This window comes from Montipora foliosa, unplaced genomic scaffold (genome assembly GCF_036669935.1).
Source record: "Montipora foliosa isolate CH-2021 unplaced genomic scaffold, ASM3666993v2 scaffold_241, whole genome shotgun sequence".
Lineage (NCBI taxonomy): Eukaryota > Metazoa > Cnidaria > Anthozoa > Scleractinia > Acroporidae > Montipora > Montipora foliosa.
This window is the reverse complement of record NW_027179544.1, coordinates 1-20289: the sequence shown is the minus strand read 5'-3', so window position 1 is coordinate 20289 and position 20289 is coordinate 1. Positions and strand designations below refer to the sequence as shown.

Below are 20289 nucleotides of genomic sequence, written 5' to 3'. Positions count from 1 at the left end.
AACGCCCAGCGAGAGCCCTAGCACAGAGTTTATAGTCACAATTCAAGAGACTTATCGGGCGCCAGTTTTGGGATCGGATCGCTCCCCCTTTTTAAAGATCAAGGTGATGAGGGCACGACGGAGGGACGGCGGAAGCATCCCAGACCGGTAAGAAGCATTGAGGACCTCCACTAGATCTTCTCCCAAGACATGCCAAAATCGAGCATAGAACTCAACGGGGAGCCCATCAGAAACCCGGAGATTTACCCTTAGCAGCGCCATCAAGGCTTTATGGACCTCTGCTACTGAGAGGAGGCCGTCACAAGAGGAACCCAAACCCGGAGGAAGATGACACGAGATATTTCCCAACAGCTTATCCTGAACAGAACTGTCAGTAGGACAAGCCGTAAACAGCGTAGAAAAGAAGGAAACCCACGAGCGGCAAATACCGTCAATGTCAGAGACCAGGATGCCGTCGGGGTTCAAGATGGATGGTACCCATTCTTCAATACCATGTTTCTTTTCCATTCTGAGGAAGAAACGTGTGGAAGCCTCACCCTCTTCCCACCCATTGTACTCTGGAGCGAATGCGGGCACCCTCAGCATCTTGGCAATCAAGAGCAGCTATGCGAGCCAAAACACCTTCATATACGTCCAGAAGGGAGACAAGGCCGGAGTCGATTCGGCCTCTCAAGTGATTAGCAAGGGTGGTCAACAGCAGGCGCGAAGAAAGGTCACTTTTCTTCTTTTGAGTACAGAACTCCATGGCAATGCCCTTGACACGTTCTTTCCCCCGATCCCACCAAGCCTGGAGGGAGGGAAAGGAGCTTTTACGAGATTTCCAGTAGGTCCAGAAGGCTTCAACTGAAGATACGAAAAGCATCATCCCGCAATATGGCCACATTAAGCCGCCAGCGGCCCGGGCCACGCGGGATGGGAGCTGGGATAGATAGAGACGTAAGGACAGCAGAGTGATCCGAGTAAGGGCACGCAAGAAGGTCACAAGCTAAGACACTCGAAATCCATGGAACCGGACAGCCAAAAAAAGTCAATTCTGGAGGCAAGTGCACCATCCGAACGCATCCACGAGAAAGAGGCACGATCAGGATGCATGTACCTCCAGGTGTCAACAACACAGCACGCACGGAACAAAGCAGAAAGGGCAGCAGAGCTGTCACGATAAGGAGAGTCAGCAGCAGACCCACGACGATCTAAGGCTCTGTCAAAGACGGCGTTGAAGTCGCCACACAGCACCGTTGGAACCGAAAGGTCAACGAGATCAACACAGGAAGCAAGGAAGGAATCCCTCTCGGGGTTCCTGTTCGGGGCGTAGACACAGACCACACGATAGAAGAGTCCTCGATCAGAGAACTCTGCCATCAAGAATCTGCCACTCAGTTCCACCCAAGAAACGGTTAAGGATCAGACGAGGGCGGAAAAGAATGACAGATCCGCATGAATGGGAAGAGCCCGGAGACGAAACCGAAAGAAACCCAAATGGGGAAAACCAAGAGGCTGCCTCGACAACGGAGACAACATGTGTCTCCTGCAGGCAAACAACATCAAGGTTCAGGTGGGATAGCCACTGCATCAAAGACATGCGTTTGTTAAACATCACGTAAGCCACACACATTAAGGGTTAAGAAGTCATGAATGTTAGCGGGAGCGGGACCGAGAACGACTCGGGACATCAGAAACATGCTGCGGCATGTTATGGCAACCAGGTTTTGCCCGACGAGAAGACCTAGCCTTGCCCCTGGCCCTACGGGGGAGGGGAGGAGAGTCAGAGACAGTATGAGTGTCCAGGACACTTTGAGATTCCTCCTCTTGGGAGGAAGGGAGGATCTGGCCATCATTAGTACTGCATTGGCTAACCTCCAGACCAGTACCAGCAGGTGGCTGGGAGGGGTCAGCCCCAGAATCCACACCACCATACCACTGACCCCAGTCTGAAGAACTTCGACAACCTCATTTTCATTAAATACAGATTCCTTATTTATATCCTTATAATTAGTAACCAAACTATCATTAACTTGGGTCTCATTACCAATATTCGTACCACTAACTGGACGTCCAGAAACTATGTTATCAGTGACAGGAGTATCATTAACTACAGGATCGCGAGGCTCAGCCTCGGCACTAGAATTCGCACTATCATTTATGTTATCAGAGAGGTTCTTGTGGGTACTCTCTTTCTCAATAATAGTGTTAGCAGCTCTACTGGTATGGGCTTCATCACCCTTGCTAACACCCTCACCATTATCAGTAACTTCTTTAACGTGAGCCGAAGCTCCATTAGGAACATTACTAATATGAACACCACTGCTAACATCTGTACTGATGTCATTACCATTACTAATATCCATACAAATATTGTTATCATTACTGATATCTTTACTAATATTATTACCACAATTAACATCCTTATGAATATTGTCCTTACAAATATTTTTACCACTACTATAATCCTTAAGACTATCGGTAACGGACAAGTAGGAATCGACACTAACATGTGACTCGCTATCAGAGTCATCTGAGATGCTGCTGGTATCACCAAAAAGGTCGAAGGAACTCAGGAAAGTATCACATGCCTCGTCTACCGCACGGCCCACGGTAGAGGAGCCAGAGGGATTGATGTCACCAGACGAGGGAGAAACAACAGGAGCTAAATCTGAAAGCCCCGCGCCGTCACCCTGGACAGCTCCAGGGGACGGAGGGGGGGGCGGAGACTGAAGATCCCGAGGTCGGGAAAAATCCGCGGAGGGGGTGGATTCCACCCGCGAAAACAGCACCCCAAGGGTTTGGGCAGGAACGGACGAAATGGCCCGACTGCCCACAACGCCTGCACATGTCCTTATTAGGACAGTCAACCGACTTGTGTCCATGAGCATTACACAAGTTGCACACCAGCGGCTGCCCTTTGTACCACAGCCGACAGAAATAATTGCCAATAAAAAACCCACGGGGGGGGGTGGCCTTGAGGGTAAGAAGAACTAGGCGCGTGCCTGTCTCTATATCTGGCCCCCCAATATATTTCTGACGTCGCACAGACTTGACATCACCAAAATTAGAAATAGCAAGACGGACGGCTTCGTCCCCAAGTTCGGCAGGATAGTCAAAGATATGAATCATGGTGGGGGGAGGACCCCCACCCTGGATTACGCAGTTGCTCCCAAAAAGGGAGACATGAGAGCCAGCCCGGGCTAGCTTGAAAACTATCAGTATCACGAAGGTAACCCTGACAATGTCGAATCCAACTTGGACTGCGACTACTGGGTGAATGGAGAAAGCCTGAGTAACCTCAGCGACGATTTGCTCCCTGACTTACCGGCACAGACCTTGCCGGTCTGAACGGTAAGGGTGCGCTGGAGCACCATGGAGGGAGACTTCGAAAGCCAAAAAACACGGAAAGATGGGCTTACCCCGGGTTAGGGCAGAGAGCCCCGCATTAGTCCCCGGGAGGGTCACCCCTATATATAAGTGTAAAGCAGCAAAAGCGTATAATACAAGCAAAAAGAGGAATAAATAAAGATATGTACAAACTTACAATCCCACAAGTGAAGCAGGAGGATGAAGATATGAGCACCACAATCCCACAAGTGAAGCAGGAGGATGAAGATACAAGTACCACACAATACCACAAGTCAGCAAGTGCCACGTACCACTACTTACCAAGGGCCAAACCCGCGTCAGGTAAGTATGCCTTTCAAACCTCTCCGGAAACCGCAAAACGCAACTTGTCTGCGCATACCATGTGGTAATGGGGGGTCACGTGCTCCTCGTCCTGTCGTGTCGTGCTGTCCACTCGCTGCTATGCTACCTAGAAAAGAGAAGAGAATGTGAAGGTTGGTTGCTTGGTCACTTGTTCTGCTTTCACTTGATTATTTCTTCCCCAGAGGGAAGTGGGCCACGCTCGGAGGTAGTGCTATACCGAGGCAACCCGTGGCCGGGACGAGGCAAGCCTCTTTTCCACGGCCCAGTTCCAAAAATCAGTTTAATATATGAGCTGCTCGATGAGCAGCGTATCAGATATTAAGCTGATAAGAACAGATACTACACACTGATCTTAGCCAAAAGGCCGAGAAGCGATGCCCGTAAATGCTCACAGCGGACAAGGTGCTCCCAGTCTCATGGCCACGAGATATGGTGGTCCGATTACAATCCGTGCCAAGGAAGGAATGCCCAAAGCCAACCTGAAAGCGAGGCGCACACAACGATCGCCCTTGTACAGTGGGCAGCAGGACCAGCATTGCATGGCACTTGCGTTGACGGCAAGAGGACAAATGCACATTGTGCTTGCTCTGACCTCGTTTTTATTTTCCCTTATAACAAAGTTAATTTTCACGGCGAATTACTTGTCTACGACCATACCACAGGAAAACACCGGTTCTCGTCCGATCACCGAAGTTAAGCCCTGTCGGGCGGGGTTAGTACTTGGATGGGAGACCGCCTGGGAATACCCCGTGTTGTAGGCTTCCCTTTTTCCTTCTGTACACTTGATTATCTCAAAAATCTCAGTTTCCTTTAATGAAAGAACATTCCAAACCAGGTTTTTTGAACACAACATGCCAACGATATGTCAAAGATGAGACATACAACAAAAACAAAATAGTTCACACGAGAAGTGGAACTTGTATTCCCAAGGGAGCGCGTGCGCGCGAGATCTTATCAATCCAACGTTTATGACATGAAACGTATCTTTTCGTGTGAGCAAAGAACAGGATACGACAAGTAAAAAATGCATGCACTGTTATGCATTAGATGGAAGTTAACCTAGCCCGGATGATATGCATACAACGAAGGCTACAACACTACAACATTGATCCTGCGAAAACGTGACTTACGTGACGTAGCGCACTTCAAAGTCTTACTGTTCCCTGCTCAACACGGACAGTACGTATTCAAAGGGCCGATAAGACACTATCCTGACCATGAAAGATTTACTTTTTATGATAACAATCCAATTAACTGATAACATAGAGAAACCACAAAGTGTTGGCCACAGAAATGTAACGCCAACTGATCTGGCGGGTCCTCAGTTACTCAATGCAAAACGGGCTCTCCAGAACGCAACATAACACAACGCAAAAGAAATCTATCGCGATGGAGCAGTACAAACACACATCCACTTACGTTTTCGAAACGATGCACGAGGATAAGAGCTCGACCCGCTGGCATTTTCTTGTCTCACTCGTCTATCGATGGAAATCGATGCGGCTGAAATAAACACGTCCTCTCGCTCTCTCTACGGCCAAGAATGAAAGAAATAAAATCACAGTTTTGCAGTGCACCAAGTACGGAACATTCACCTACAATTTCAGCAGTGGAATTCACAAATACAACTCACCTTCCTTAGTCCTTACACCGCCACCGCATCTCCTTCCCTGCCCTGCCTGAAACGTTACCAACAAACCTTCCCATTAGCCAACTTTGCCACCGGGTGTTGGTGCGGGGACTAGCGCGAACGCAGGTCCCCACTACCAGAAATTATACGCTCGAGTTACCCACATTTGGGGTAATCGCAAGGGTCAACCCAATCGAAGTGCAATGAAAGAGCCTCACCTTGAGAGGACTGCCTCCCTGATCACAGTGCCTCCCGCGTCAGGTAAGTATGCCTTTTCAACCTCTCCGGAACCGCAAAACGCAACTTGTCTGCGCATACCATGTGGTAATGGGGGTCACGTGCTCCTCGTCCTGTCGTGTCGTGCTGTCCACTCGCTGCTATGCTACCTAGAAAAGAGAAGAGAGTGAAGGTTGGTTGCTTGGTCATTTGTTCTGCTTTCACTTGATTATTTCTTCCCCAGAGGGAAGTGGGCCACGCTCGGAGGTAGTGCTATACCGAGGCAACCCGTGGCCGGGACGAGGCAAGCCTCTTTTCCACGGCCCAGTTCCAAAAATCAGTTTAATATATGAGCTGCTCGATGAGCAGCGCTGGTGAATGGCAGACCAAAGGTCACCAGTCGACAGACTCATCCAACGCCTGAGGCATTGGTCACCAGTATTAGGCGACAGAGGCGAAATAAAACTAAGCAAATCAGGTGGTACAGAGGGTGAATTAAGCAGGTGGCCCGAAGCGAAAAACGAGCTTGTTGGAAACATAGAGGCGATGACTCCATCCGCCCCCCACTGGCGGGCAAAATAACGTCGACGTCTCCGGGTTGAAAAACGCTTGAAGAGCAAGGGGAGGTGGAACTTGACACGGGCCTTTGCTCCCTCAATGACGGCGAGGGCCCCAGGTTGACAGAACGAAAGCGGTAGTCATTGCGGGCCAGCCAGATGTGAAACTTACAGGCACACAACAGGTAACTGAAGACTTTGGGCACTGCGTGAAGCTCAGTGGAATTGAAACCAAAAAGTAAATGGCGACGCTCAAGCACAGGACACATAGGCGAGAAATGAAAAAGGAGGGACTGTAGCCAACCAACAACACTTTGAGCAAGGGGACACACAAAGAGCAAATGCGACAGTGACTCGACGACAGGACCACAAAAACAAGCGGAGGAGACAGATAAACCAAAAGAGAGAAGACGCTCAGCAGTGTAAATCACACCATGAGCTACCTTCCAGGAGAAATCAACAACAAAGCGGTCAAAATCAAAGAAGTGGAACTGGCGCCACGTATCATACCAGTAAAGGTCCCCAAAGGAGGGAAAGAACTTAACTACACAGTGCGGTGTGACAGAGGAACAGGATAAAAGAAACTGGTAACCGACTTTGGCAGAGAAAAAAAGCCACGGAGGCGACAACGTGAGGGTCAGAGGATGCGAAAACCAAAGTTCCCCGGGAGGGGGAAAAAGAGCCACCAAGCGACTCCCAGGCCAAAAGCAAAGAGGAGTAAAATGGCGGTAACAGGGACCTGTCGAAGGCAGCGGGACGGGAGAAAACATCAAGAGAGGAGGCAGCAAAACACGATTGAAACCAGTACGACACAAAGGAGGACCAGCTTGACGAGGACAAAGTAGACCGTTTGACCCACTGACCCAGAAGCGACCAAACCTTGAGCTTAATGTCCACCACCGAGAAACCTCCCAGCGATGTGGGCTGAACGACCACAGCACGTGCAACGAGCTCCCGCTTGGTTTTCCAGAAGAATGAGAAAACAAGGGAGTTAAGTTCTTTAAGTACCCAGGGGGGCATGTGGACCAGGGATGCCACATACCAAACCCTGGCGAGGGCCAGGCAATTGATGACCAAAGCCTTGCCATGAAAAGACAAGGAGCGCTGACGCCAGGAGGAGAGGACGCGTTCCACAGCCTCTATCCGAGGCCGCCAATTAGTTCATCAATGTCATGCGGGCCAATGAAGACTCCGAGGATTTTAAGCTTAGAAGATGTCCAGTCGAGAGGGACAGGGGGGTCAGTTCGGCCAGCCCAAGACCCCAGCCACAAGCCGCGAGACTTTGTCAGGTTGAGCTTGGATCCAGAACCAAGCTCATACCTTGTGTAGGTGTCAAAAACAGCCCTAATGGAGGCATCGGAGGACAAGATGAGCGATGTGTCATCCGCGTACTGGGAAATTGGAGAGAGCGGTGAGGGCAGTCCAGGCAGCAAAGGTCCAGTAATGGCGGGATTTGCTCGAATATTGGCGGCCAAGACCTCAGCGACCATAACATACAGCAAAGGTGCGAGGGGGCAGCCTTGACGCACCCCCCGTGTGAGACTGAAAAAGTTTGAGACATGACCGTTAACAATGACAGCACTCTGAACAGCATTATAGAAAAGGCGGATCCAGCGCAGAAAGGAGGTTTGGAAACCCATTCTGCAGAGGGTGGCATGCAGAAAGGACCAATCAACGCGATCAAACGCTTTTTCTTGGTCGAGCGAGAGGATGGCACAAGGAGACCCGGATTGCGTGGCGTAATGGACCATGTCTCGGAGATAAGCGACGTTCTCACCAATATAACGACCGGGGACACCACAGGTTTGATCCTCAGCCACCACGGCATGAATAACCTTCAGGAGACGCCCAGCGATGACGCGGGCAGCGAGCTTGTAGTCCACACTAAGGAGGGAAATTGGCCGCCAGTTACGAGGGTTCAGCCGGTCACCCGTCTTAAAGATGAGAGAAATGATGCCTCGACGCTGAGAGAGGCTGAGAGTGCCAGCCTCATAACATGAGTTCAGGACGAGCACGAGGTCCTGTCCGAGCACCGGCCAGAATTTGACATAAAACTCCATAGGGAGGCCATCCAAGCCCGGGGTCTTGCCTCGAGCCATCCCACATAAAGCAGTATAACACTCCTCCGACTGGAGAGGACCATCACACTGTTGAGCCTGGTCGGCGGACAAGGTGGAGGTGAGGGCGTCGAGCAGGGAAAGAGCCACGTCCCCGTCAGTAGGCTCGGCACTAAACAAGTTAGAATAAAAGGAAGCAAAAGCCTGGCATAGGTCCTTTGAACTCGAGACCACTGTGCCATCATCGCATCGAAGTGCTGAAATAAGTCGGTCGGCGGCACGCTTCTTTTCCAGACGGAAGAAAAAGGCCGAGGAGGTTTCACCTTCCTCAACCCATTGGCCCGAGCACGGACTTGGGCTCCCCGAGCTGCCTCGAGGTCTAGGGCAGCAAGGGCAGACAGGGTAGAATGGTACGGCTCAACACAGGAGGTGAAACCGGCATCAACACGGTTCTTAAGATGCCCAGCTAGTCGGCCAAGGAGGTCTCGACACTGCGATGTTTTCTTTCGAGCGCTCAGCGCAATATTTAATTGTGAGGCCTTTGATTTGGCTCTTGCCCTTATCCCACCACTTAGCTAGTGACGGGAAGGACAGCATGGACTGCCTCCAAACGGACCAAAAATTAGTGATATGCTGGATATAGTCCTCATCATTGAGGACAGAAATGTTGAGCTTCCAGAAACTGTCCCAGGAGCAGCAATGTCTGGGACACTACAAGAAAGCACCACACCACAGTGATCCGAAAACGGACAAGGAATAATATCGCAAGTCAAGACTGATGGTAACAGGAGTACGGGGCACCAATGAGATCAATACGGGAGGCCATAAGGCCGTCTGAGCGAGTCCAAGAGAAGGCAGAATCGGAAGGATGCAGGTGCCTCCAAATGTCCAGACAACAGCAGGAGTCAAAAAGACGTTTTAAGGTAGCAGTACTTTCGCGGGAAGTGTCAGAGACATTGGAGCCCCGACGATCGAGGGCGCGGTCGAACACAGTGTTAAAGTCCCCGGCAAGGAAGGTCGGATAGGTGGGATCAACCCAAGACGAGACGTCGTCCAGGAAGTCGTCACGGGCTGGGTTGCGATTGGGGGCGTAGAGACAGCAGATACGAAACGGGTGCCCAGAATGGGTAAAGTGGCAAAAAACAACACGCCCAGCGGTGTCACACCAAGAGCTCGTAAGGGTGACCGTGGGGCGGAATAAAATGATGCAACCACAAGAGTGTGCAGAGCCAACAGAAGCAACTGCATTAAAACCAGATGAACGAAACCAGACTGACATTCACTGTCTGAAGAGCAGTGGGCCCTCTTGTAGGCAGACAATGTCAGGGACCTGAGGAAAGGAACGTAACCAGTGCAGAACACCAGCGCGCTTGGACGAGTCCCTGAGACCATTGGTGTTTAAGGAGAGGATAGAGAGAGCCATAACTGAGAAGAAAGAGAGAGACAGCACAACTAGGAGCGACGGCTCCGAACCGGGGCAGGGGGAGCCAAGGAGGGAAGGCCAGAATGAACAGCCCTCCCAGACTCCCTGCCCTTTCCAGACTTCGAGCGGCCGGGGACCGCAGAACCAGGAAGAGGTTTCTTCGCTTTCTTCTTAGACTTGACCTGATCATCAGAGGAAGCCTCAACATCCGAAAGTCCACGCTTAGTGACTGGTGAATCAGTCAGCTCGACCTCGTTAACCATTACGGGAGACAGAGATAGAACCTGTGGGGTATTTACAGGGGTTACATTGATGCCCGTTAAAGGGTCATCGTCACTAAATATACTTTGACTGTATTCAGTCTCATTAACTAGTTCATTATCATTCGTATCCATTTCTTTTCCATTATTACTATTATCCATTTCCATTTCTTTTCCATTAACTACAGCATTATTTGTCATTTCTTTTCCAGTAACTACATTATTACTATTATCCATTTCCATTTCTTTTCCATTAACTATAGTAGTATTGTCCATTACACCAACTACGTTACTACTAGTGTTAACATTGTATTACTCTGTGGCGCAGCCAAACCATCAGACGCAGCGGCGGGGGAGGCAGCCACCTGCACGCGCGTCGAGGACCCACCATTACCGTTTTAGGGAGGGCCGCACCCTCCTTAACATTTACTGGTGGCAGGAGAGGCCATGGGTGGAGTACCAGGGGGGATAACTCATTGTCCCTGAGGTCGGTGTGGGAACCCCAACTTGAAATACCAGGTTGCGTGGGGGCAGGAGGACGAAGGGTTACCCCCTCGTCCCCAGAGTCCTCATGGTCAGAGCTTGCAGGAGAAGTGGGAAGGTCCTCAGGACCAGAACTGACATCCAGGAGGGGAGGCAGCGACTCCGGGGGAGTGGCACCAACAACAAGTGAAGCGGACGGATGGGCGGGGGTCGCAGGCGAAGATGGTGGGTTCCCCCAGGCATTGGGGGGGTTGGGCAATCCCTGGCCATGTGACCAGGCTCCCGACACCTGCGGCACTTCCCGCGCAAGTCACAGTTTTTGGTGAGGTGTTCCCCACGACAGATATCACATTCGGCCGGCTGACCCACATACCACACCTTACATTTATATCCAGCAATGTCCAGATTACGAGGGATCCGGCCAGAACGAACCATTTTGATGATACGGGCTCCAGTGCAGATTGCAGGGTCACCCGGGTAATGCTGGTGCCTTATCGTCTCCACCTTCCCGTACGAGGAAAAGTAGGGCCGGAGGCGATCATCACTCTCCTCAAAGGGATAGTGATACAACATAACATTTTGAGCTCGAGGCCCAGCATACATGACTTTGCACTTAGCACCAGCTAAAGTGACAAAATCATAACCTTCAACAATATTTTTACATTTTGGGTCAGCGAAAGTAATCTGAACCAGTTTTACGGGAACAAACTGAATACTGTCAATCACAAAGGGGGTGAACTTTCCCTTGATGGCTGTAACAAGTTCCGCCCTGGGAACAGAGGTTGGAACATCGGAAAGGTCGAGGACTACTGTCCTCTTAAAGGCCGCAAGAGGCATGATGAAAAGGGAAAAAGAGAAAAAACAGTCCCCCCGGAAAGCAAAGCTCCCAGGAAGGGAACAGAAAGACTGGCTACCCTGGGTTATGGCAGGACGCCAAGCATAAGTCCCCAGGAGGGTCACCAGTAAAACTCAGGAATCAAAAATCTTACCACAAATCCCAAAAACGCTTGTCCCCACACTCCAATTCCAATACGGAACTTACGCGTACCACAAGGAAAGGCACGAACCTGGCAGATAATAAAAACCCGCGTCAGGTAAGTATGCCTTTTCAACCTCTCCGGAACCGCAAAAACGCAACTTGTCTGCGCATACCATGTGGTAATGGGGGTCACGTGCTCCTCGTCCTGTCGTGTCGTGCTGTCCACTCGCTGCTATGCTACCTAGAAAAGAGAAGAGAAATGTGAAGGTTGGTTGCTTGGTCATTTGTTCTGCTTTCACTTGATTATTTCTTCCCCAGAGGGAAGTGGGCCACGCTCGGAGGTAGTGCTATACCGAGGCAACCCGTGGCCGGGACGAGGCAAGCCTCTTTTCCACGGCCCAGTTCCAAAAATCAGTTTAATATATGAGCTGCTCGATGAGCAGCGTATCAGATATTAAGCTGATAAGAACAGATACTACACTTGATCTTAGCCAAAAGGCCGAGAAGCGATGCCCGTAAATGCTCACAGCGGACAAGGTGCTCCCAGTCTCATGGCCACGAGATATGGTGGTCCGATTACAATCCGTGCCAAGGAAGGAATGCCCAAAGCCAACCTGAAAGCGAGGCGCACACAACGATCGCCCTTGTACAGTGGCAGCAGGACCAGCATTGCATGGCACTTGCGTTGACGGCAAGAGGACAAATGCACATTGTGCTTGCTCTGACCTCGTTTTTATTTTCCCTTATAACAAAGTTAATTTTCACGGCGAATTACTTGTCTACGACCATACCACAGGGAAACACCGGTTCTCGTCCGATCACCGAAGTTAAGCCCTGTCGGGCGGGGTTAGTACTTGGATGGGAGACCGCCTGGGAATACCCCGTGTTGTAGGCTTCCCTTTTTCCTTCTGTACACTTGATTATCTCAAAAAATCTCAGTTTCCTTTAATGAAAGAACATTCCAAACCAGGTTTTTTGAACACAACATGCCAACGATATGTCAAAGATGAGACATACAACAAAAACAAAATAGTTCACACGAGAAAGTGGAACTTGTATTCCCAAGGGAGCGCGTGCGCGCGAGATCTTATCAATCCAACGTTTATGACATGAAACGTATCTTTTCGTGTGAGCAAAGAACAGGATACGACAAGTAAAAAATGCATGCACTGTTATGCATTAGATGGAAGTTAACCTAGCCCGGATGATATGCATACAACGAAGGCTACAACACTACAACATTGATCCTGCGAAAACGTGACTTACGTGACGTAGCGCACTTCAAAGTCTTACTGTTCCCTGCTCAACACGGACAGTACGTATTCAAAGGGCCGATAAGACACTATCCTGACCATGAAAGATTTACTTTTTATGATAACAATCCAATTAACTGATAACATAGAGAAACCACAAAGTGTTGGCCACAGAAATGTAACGCCAACTGATCTGGCGGGTCCTCAGTTACTCAATGCAAAACGGGCTCTCCAGAACGCAACATAACACAACGCAAAAGAAATCTATCGCGATGGAGCAGTACAAACACACATCCACTTACGTTTCGAAACGATGCACGAGGATAAGAGCTCGACCCGCTGGCATTTTCTTGTCTCACTCGTCTATCGATGGAAATCGATGCGGCTGAAATAAACACGTCCTCTCGCTCTCTCTACGGCCAAGAATGAAAGAAATAAAATCACAGTTTTGCAGTGCACCAAGTACGGAACATTCACCTACAATTTCAGCAGTGGAATTCACAAATACAACTCACCTTCCTTAGTCCTTACACCGCCACCGCATCTCCTTCCCTGCCCTGCCTGAAACGTTACCAACAAACCTTCCCATTAGCCAACTTTGCCACCGGGTTTGGTGCGGGGACTAGCGCGAACGCAGGTCCCCACTACCAGAAATTATACGCTCGAGTTACCCACATTTGGGGTAATCGCAAGGGTCAACCCAATCGAAGTGCAATGAAAGAGCCTCACCTTGAGAGGACTGCCTCCCTGATCACAGTGCCTCCCGCGTCAGGTAAGTATGCCTTTTCAACCTCTCCGGAACCGCAAAACGCAACTTGTCTGCGCATACCATGTGGTAATGGGGTCACGTGCTCCTCGTCCTGTCGTGTCGTGCTGTCCACTCGCTGCTATGCTACCTAGAAAAGAGAAGAGAATGTGAAGTTAGGTTGCTTGGTCATTTGTTCTGCTTTCACTTGATTATTTCTTCCCCAGAGGGAAGTGGGCCACGCTCGGAGGTAGTGCTATACCGAGGCAACCCGTGGCCGGGACGAGGCAAGCCTCTTTTCCACGGCCCAGTTCCAAAAATCAGTTTAATATATGAGCTGCTCGATGAGCAGCGGGTGAATGGCAGACCAAAGGTCACCAGTCGACAGACTCATCCAACGCCTGAGGCATTGGTCACCAGTATTAGGCGACAGAGGCGAAATAAAACTAAGCAAATCAGGTGGTACAGAGGGTGAATTAAGCAGGTGGCCCGAAGCGAAAAACGAGCTTGTTGGAAACATAGAGGCGATGACTCCATCCGCCCCCCACTGGCGGGCAAAATAACGTCGACGTCTCCGGGTTGAAAAACGCTTGAAGAGCAAGGGGAGGTGGAACTTGACACGGGCCTTTGCTCCCTCAATGACGGCGAGGGCCCCAGGTTGACAGAACGAAAGCGGTAGTCATTGCGGGCCAGCCAGATGTGAAACTTACAGGCACACAACAGGTAACTGAAGACTTTGGGCACTGCGTGAAGCTCAGTGGAATTGAAACCAAAAAGTAAATGGCGACGCTCAAGCACAGGACACATAGGCGAGAAATGAAAAAGGAGGGACTGTAGCCAACCAACAACACTTTGAGCAAGGGGACACACAAAGAGCAAATGCGACAGTGACTCGACGACAGGACCACAAAAACAAGCGGAGGAGACAGATAAACCAAAAGAGAGAAGACGCTCAGCAGTGTAAATCACACCATGAGCTACCTTCCAGGAGAAATCAACAACAAAGCGGTCAAAATCAAAGAAGTGGAACTGGCGCCACGTATCATACCAGTAAAGGTCCCCAAAGGAGGGAAAGAACTTAACTACACAGTGCGGTGTGACAGAGGAACAGGATAAAAGAAACTGGTAACCGACTTTGGCAGAGAAAAAAAGCCACGGAGGCGACAACGTGAGGGTCAGAGGATGCGAAAACCAAAGTTCCCCGGGAGGGGGAAAAAGAGCCACCAAGCGACTCCCAGGCCAAAAGCAAAGAGGAGTAAAATGGCGGTAACAGGGACCTGTCGAAGGCAGCGGGACGGGAGAAAACATCAAGAGAGGAGGCAGCAAAACACGATTGAAACCAGTACGACACAAAGGAGGACCAGCTTGACGAGGACAAAGTAGACCGTTTGACCCACTGACCCAGAAGCGACCAAACCTTGAGCTTAATGTCCACCACCGAGAAACCTCCCAGCGATGTGGGCTGAACGACCACAGCACGTGCAACGAGCTCCCGCTTGGTTTTCCAGAAGAATGAGAAAACAAGGGAGTTAAGTTCTTTAAGTACCCAGGGGGGCATGTGGACCAGGGATGCCACATACCAAACCCTGGCGAGGGCCAGGCAATTGATGACCAAAGCCTTGCCATGAAAAGACAAGGAGCGCTGACGCCAGGAGGAGAGGACGCGTTCCACAGCCTCTATCCGAGGCCGCCAATTAGTTCATCAATGTCATGCGGGCCAATGAAGACTCCGAGGATTTTAAGCTTAGAAGATGTCCAGTCGAGAGGGACAGGGGGGTCAGTTCGGCCAGCCCAAGACCCCAGCCACAAGCCGCGAGACTTTGTCAGGTTGAGCTTGGATCCAGAACCAAGCTCATACCTTGTGTAGGTGTCAAAAACAGCCCTAATGGAGGCATCGGAGGACAAGATGAGCGATGTGTCATCCGCGTACTGGGAAATTGGAGAGAGCGGTGAGGGCAGTCCAGGCAGCAAAGGTCCAGTAATGGCGGGATTTGCTCGAATATTGGCGGCCAAGACCTCAGCGACCATAACATACAGCAAAGGTGCGAGGGGGCAGCCTTGACGCACCCCCCGTGTGAGACTGAAAAAGTTTGAGACATGACCGTTAACAATGACAGCACTCTGAACAGCATTATAGAAAAGGCGGATCCAGCGCAGAAAGGAGGTTTGGAAACCCATTCTGCAGAGGGTGGCATGCAGAAAGGACCAATCAACGCGATCAAACGCTTTTTCTTGGTCGAGCGAGAGGATGGCACAAGGAGACCCGGATTGCGTGGCGTAATGGACCATGTCTCGGAGATAAGCGACGTTCTCACCAATATAACGACCGGGGACACCACAGGTTTGATCCTCAGCCACCACGGCATGAATAACCTTCAGGAGACGCCCAGCGATGACGCGGGCAGCGAGCTTGTAGTCCACACTAAGGAGGGAAATTGGCCGCCAGTTACGAGGGTTCAGCCGGTCACCCGTCTTAAAGATGAGAGAAATGATGCCTCGACGCTGAGAGAGGCTGAGAGTGCCAGCCTCATAACATGAGTTCAGGACGAGCACGAGGTCCTGTCCGAGCACCGGCCAGAATTTGACATAAAACTCCATAGGGAGGCCATCCAAGCCCGGGGTCTTGCCTCGAGCCATCCCACATAAAGCAGTATAACACTCCTCCGACTGGAGAGGACCATCACACTGTTGAGCCTGGTCGGCGGACAAGGTGGAGGTGAGGGCGTCGAGCAGGGAAAGAGCCACGTCCCCGTCAGTAGGCTCGGCACTAAACAAGTTAGAATAAAAGGAAGCAAAAGCCTGGCATAGGTCCTTTGAACTCGAGACCACTGTGCCATCATCGCATCGAAGTGCTGAAATAAGTCGGTCGGCGGCACGCTTCTTTTCCAGACGGAAGAAAAAGGCCGAGGAGGTTTCACCTTCCTCAACCCATTGGCCCGAGCACGGACTTGGGCTCCCCGAGCTGCCTCGAGGTCTAGGGCAGCAAGGGCAGACAGGGTAGAATGGTACGGCTCAACACAGGAGGTGAAACCGGCATCAACACGGTTCTTAAGATGCCCAGCTAGTCGGCCAAGGAGGTCTCGACACTGCGATGTTTTCTTTCGAGCGCTCAGCGCAATATTTAATTGTGAGGCCTTTGATTTGGCTCTTGCCCTTATCCCACCACTTAGCTAGTGACGGGAAGGACAGCATGGACTGCCTCCAAACGGACCAAAAATTAGTGATATGCTGGATATAGTCCTCATCATTGAGGACAGAAATGTTGAGCTTCCAGAAACTGTCCCAGGAGCAGCAATGTCTGGGACACTACAAGAAAGCACCACACCACAGTGATCCGAAAACGGACAAGGAATAATATCGCAAGTCAAGACTGATGGTAACAGGAGTACGGGGCACCAATGAGATCAATACGGGAGGCCATAAGGCCGTCTGAGCGAGTCCAAGAGAAGGCAGAATCGGAAGGATGCAGGTGCCTCCAAATGTCCAGACAACAGCAGGAGTCAAAAAGACGTTTTAAGGTAGCAGTACTTTCGCGGGAAGTGTCAGAGACATTGGAGCCCCGACGATCGAGGGCGCGGTCGAACACAGTGTTAAAGTCCCCGGCAAGGAAGGTCGGATAGGTGGGATCAACCCAAGACGAGACGTCGTCCAGGAAGTCGTCACGGGCTGGGTTGCGATTGGGGGCGTAGAGACAGCAGATACGAAACGGGTGCCCAGAATGGGTAAAGTGGCAAAAAACAACACGCCCAGCGGTGTCACACCAAGAGCTCGTAAGGGTGACCGTGGGGCGGAATAAAATGATGCAACCACAAGAGTGTGCAGAGCCAACAGAAGCAACTGCATTAAAACCAGATGAACGAAACCAGACTGACATTCACTGTCTGAAGAGCAGTGGGCCCTCTTGTAGGCAGACAATGTCAGGGACCTGAGGAAAGGAACGTAACCAGTGCAGAACACCAGCGCGCTTGGACGAGTCCCTGAGACCATTGGTGTTTAAGGAGAGGATAGAGAGAGCCATAACTGAGAAGAAAGAGAGAGACAGCACAACTAGGAGCGACGGCTCCGAACCGGGGCAGGGGGAGCCAAGGAGGGAAGGCCAGAATGAACAGCCCTCCCAGACTCCCTGCCCTTTCCAGACTTCGAGCGGCCGGGGACCGCAGAACCAGGAAGAGGTTTCTTCGCTTTCTTCTTAGACTTGACCTGATCATCAGAGGAAGCCTCAACATCCGAAAGTCCACGCTTAGTGACTGGTGAATCAGTCAGCTCGACCTCGTTAACCATTACGGGAGACAGAGATAGAACCTGTGGGGTATTTACAGGGGTTACATTGATGCCCGTTAAAGGGTCATCGTCACTAAATATACTTTGACTGTATTCAGTCTCATTAACTAGTTCATTATCATTCGTATCCATTTCTTTTCCATTATTACTATTATCCATTTCCATTTCTTTTCCATTAACTACAGCATTATTTGTCATTTCTTTTCCAGTAACTACATTATTACTATTATCCATTTCCATTTCTTTTCCATTAACTATAGTAGTATTGTCCATTACACCAACTACGTTACTACTAGTGTTAACATTGTATTACTCTGTGGCGCAGCCAAACCATCAGACGCAGCGGCGGGGGAGGCAGCCACCTGCACGCGCGTCGAGGACCCACCATTACCGTTTTAGGGAGGGCCGCACCCTCCTTAACATTTACTGGTGGCAGGAGAGGCCATGGGTGGAGTACCAGGGGGGATAACTCATTGTCCCTGAGGTCGGTGTGGGAACCCCAACTTGAAATACCAGGTTGCGTGGGGGCAGGAGGACGAAGGGTTACCCCCTCGTCCCCAGAGTCCTCATGGTCAGAGCTTGCAGGAGAAGTGGGAAGGTCCTCAGGACCAGAACTGACATCCAGGAGGGGAGGCAGCGACTCCGGGGGAGTGGCACCAACAACAAGTGAAGCGGACGGATGGGCGGGGGTCGCAGGCGAAGATGGTGGGTTCCCCCAGGCATTGGGGGGGTTGGGCAATCCCTGGCCATGTGACCAGGCTCCCGACACCTGCGGCACTTCCCGCGCAAGTCACAGTTTTTGGTGAGGTGTTCCCCACGACAGATATCACATTCGGCCGGCTGACCCACATACCACACCTTACATTTATATCCAGCAATGTCCAGATTACGAGGGATCCGGCCAGAACGAACCATTTTGATGATACGGGCTCCAGTGCAGATTGCAGGGTCACCCGGGTAATGCTGGTGCCTTATCGTCTCCACCTTCCCGTACGAGGAAAAGTAGGGCCGGAGGCGATCATCACTCTCCTCAAAGGGATAGTGATACAACATAACATTTTGAGCTCGAGGCCCAGCATACATGACTTTGCACTTAGCACCAGCTAAAGTGACAAAATCATAACCTTCAACAATATTTTTACATTTTGGGTCAGCGAAAGTAATCTGAACCAGTTTTACGGGAACAAACTGAATACTGTCAATCACAAAGGGGGTGAACTTTCCCTTGATGGCTGTAACAAGTTCCGCCCTGGGAACAGAGGTTGGAACATCGGAAAGGTCGAGGACTACTGTCCTCTTAAAGGCCGCAAGAGGCATGATGAAAAGGGAAAAAGAGAAAAAACAGTCCCCCCGGAAAGCAAAGCTCCCAGGAAGGGAACAGAAAGACTGGCTACCCTGGGTTATGGCAGGACGCCAAGCATAAGTCCCCAGGAGGGTCACCAGTAAAACTCAGGAATCAAAAATCTTACCACAAATCCCAAAAACGCTTGTCCCCACACTCCAATTCCAATACGGAACTTACGCGTACCACAAGGAAAGGCACGAACCTGGCAGATAATAAAAACCCGCGTCAGGTAAGTATGCCTTTTCAACCTCTCCGGAACCGCAAAAACGCAACTTGTCTGCGCATACCATGTGGTAATGGGGGTCACGTGCTCCTCGTCCTGTCGTGTCGTGCTGTCCACTCGCTGCTATGCTACCTAGAAAAGAGAAGAGAAATGTGAAGGTTGGTTGCTTGGTCATTTGTTCTGCTTTCACTTGATTATTTCTTCCCCAGAGGGAAGTGGGCCACGCTCGGAGGTAGTGCTATACCGAGGCAACCCGTGGCCGGGACGAGGCAAGCCTCTTTTCCACGGCCCAGTTCCAAAAATCAGTTTAATATATGAGCTGCTCGATGAGCAGCGTATCAGATATTAAGCTGATAAGAACAGATACTACACTTGATCTTAGCCAAAAGGCCGAGAAGCGATGCCCGTAAATGCTCACAGCGGACAAGGTGCTCCCAGTCTCATGGCCACGAGATATGGTGGTCCGATTACAATCCGTGCCAAGGAAGGAATGCCCAAAGCCAACCTGAAAGCGAGGCGCACACAACGATCGCCCTTGTACAGTGGGCAGCAGACCAGCATTGCATGGCACTTGCGTTGACGGCAAGAGGACAAATGCACATTGTGCTTGCTCTGACCTCGTTTTTATTTTCCCTTATAACAAAGTTAATTTTCACGGCGAATTACTTGTCTACGACCATACCACAGGGAAACACCGGTTCTCGTCCGATCACCGAAGTTAAGCCCTGTCGGGCGGGTTAGTACTTGATGGGAGACCGCCTGGGAATACCCCGTGTTGTAGGCTTCCCTTTTTCCTTCTGTACACTTGATTATCTCAAAAAATCTCAGTTTCCTTTAATGAAAGAACATTCCAAACCAGGTTTTTTGAACACAACATGCCAACGATATGTCAAAGATGAGACATACAACAAAAACAAAATAGTTCACACGAGAAAGTGTAACTTGTATTCCCAAGTGAGCGCGTGCGCGCGAGATCTTATCATCCAACGTTTATGACATGAACGTATCTTTTAGTGTGAGACAAGAACAGGATACGACAAGTATAAAATGCATGCACTGTTATGCATTAGATGGTAGTTAACCTAGCCCTGATGATATGCATACAACGAAGTCTACAACACTACAACATTGATCCTGCGAAAAA

The 20289-nt window shown here is 50.5% G+C and overlaps 10 non-coding genes across 10 annotated transcripts; 3 read left to right on the top strand and 7 right to left on the bottom strand.

The window, feature by feature from the left end:
* Window positions 1-3876: 3876 nt before the first annotated feature.
* LOC137986590 (U2 spliceosomal RNA) lies at window positions 3877-4069 on the bottom strand. Its single transcript, XR_011119914.1, has one exon. It is a non-coding gene; the product is annotated as a U2 spliceosomal RNA (small nuclear RNA).
* Window positions 4070-4336: 267 nt separating this feature from the next.
* On the top strand, window positions 4337-4454 carry LOC137986546 (5S ribosomal RNA). Its single transcript, XR_011119878.1, has one exon. It is a non-coding gene; the product is annotated as a 5S ribosomal RNA (ribosomal RNA).
* A 974-nt stretch (window positions 4455-5428) lies between these two features.
* On the bottom strand, window positions 5429-5592 carry LOC137986558 (U1 spliceosomal RNA). Its single transcript, XR_011119886.1, has one exon. It is a non-coding gene; the product is annotated as a U1 spliceosomal RNA (small nuclear RNA).
* A 192-nt stretch (window positions 5593-5784) lies between these two features.
* LOC137986541 (U2 spliceosomal RNA) lies at window positions 5785-5978 on the bottom strand. Its single transcript, XR_011119875.1, has one exon. It is a non-coding gene; the product is annotated as a U2 spliceosomal RNA (small nuclear RNA).
* Window positions 5979-11617: 5639 nt separating this feature from the next.
* LOC137986580 (U2 spliceosomal RNA) lies at window positions 11618-11809 on the bottom strand. The gene has a single exon (XR_011119905.1). It is a non-coding gene; the product is annotated as a U2 spliceosomal RNA (small nuclear RNA).
* Window positions 11810-12075: 266 nt separating this feature from the next.
* Window positions 12076-12193, top strand: LOC137986544 (5S ribosomal RNA). Its single transcript, XR_011119876.1, has one exon. It is a non-coding gene; the product is annotated as a 5S ribosomal RNA (ribosomal RNA).
* A 974-nt stretch (window positions 12194-13167) lies between these two features.
* Window positions 13168-13331, bottom strand: LOC137986557 (U1 spliceosomal RNA). The gene has a single exon (XR_011119885.1). It is a non-coding gene; the product is annotated as a U1 spliceosomal RNA (small nuclear RNA).
* A 193-nt stretch (window positions 13332-13524) lies between these two features.
* Window positions 13525-13716, bottom strand: LOC137986540 (U2 spliceosomal RNA). Its single transcript, XR_011119874.1, has one exon. It is a non-coding gene; the product is annotated as a U2 spliceosomal RNA (small nuclear RNA).
* Window positions 13717-19355: 5639 nt separating this feature from the next.
* LOC137986579 (U2 spliceosomal RNA) lies at window positions 19356-19547 on the bottom strand. The gene has a single exon (XR_011119904.1). It is a non-coding gene; the product is annotated as a U2 spliceosomal RNA (small nuclear RNA).
* Window positions 19548-19813: 266 nt separating this feature from the next.
* Window positions 19814-19929, top strand: LOC137986552 (5S ribosomal RNA). Its single transcript, XR_011119883.1, has one exon. It is a non-coding gene; the product is annotated as a 5S ribosomal RNA (ribosomal RNA).
* The last annotated feature ends 360 nt before the right edge of the window (window positions 19930-20289 follow it).